Below are 214 nucleotides of genomic sequence, written 5' to 3'. Positions count from 1 at the left end.
TATCGTTACTATATTGTGCTCATTACTTGTTCTTATTTGATTTTGTATTTGTGCGCATTTTTTTAGTTATTTCATTTGCTATTACATTGATTTAAAACTCGAATTAATTTTCAAAAAGTTTTGAAAACCAATTCACTCTCCTCTTAGTTAGTTATTCTTGAACTTTCAAATTAAACTATTATAACACTACATACACAATTAAATCATATGGTTG

This window comes from Olea europaea, unplaced genomic scaffold (assembly GCF_002742605.1).
Source record: "Olea europaea var. sylvestris unplaced genomic scaffold, O_europaea_v1 scaffold65, whole genome shotgun sequence".
Classification (NCBI taxonomy): domain Eukaryota; kingdom Viridiplantae; phylum Streptophyta; class Magnoliopsida; order Lamiales; family Oleaceae; genus Olea; species Olea europaea.
The sequence above is the reverse complement of the archived record's forward strand: the minus strand, read 5'-3'. Positions refer to the sequence as shown.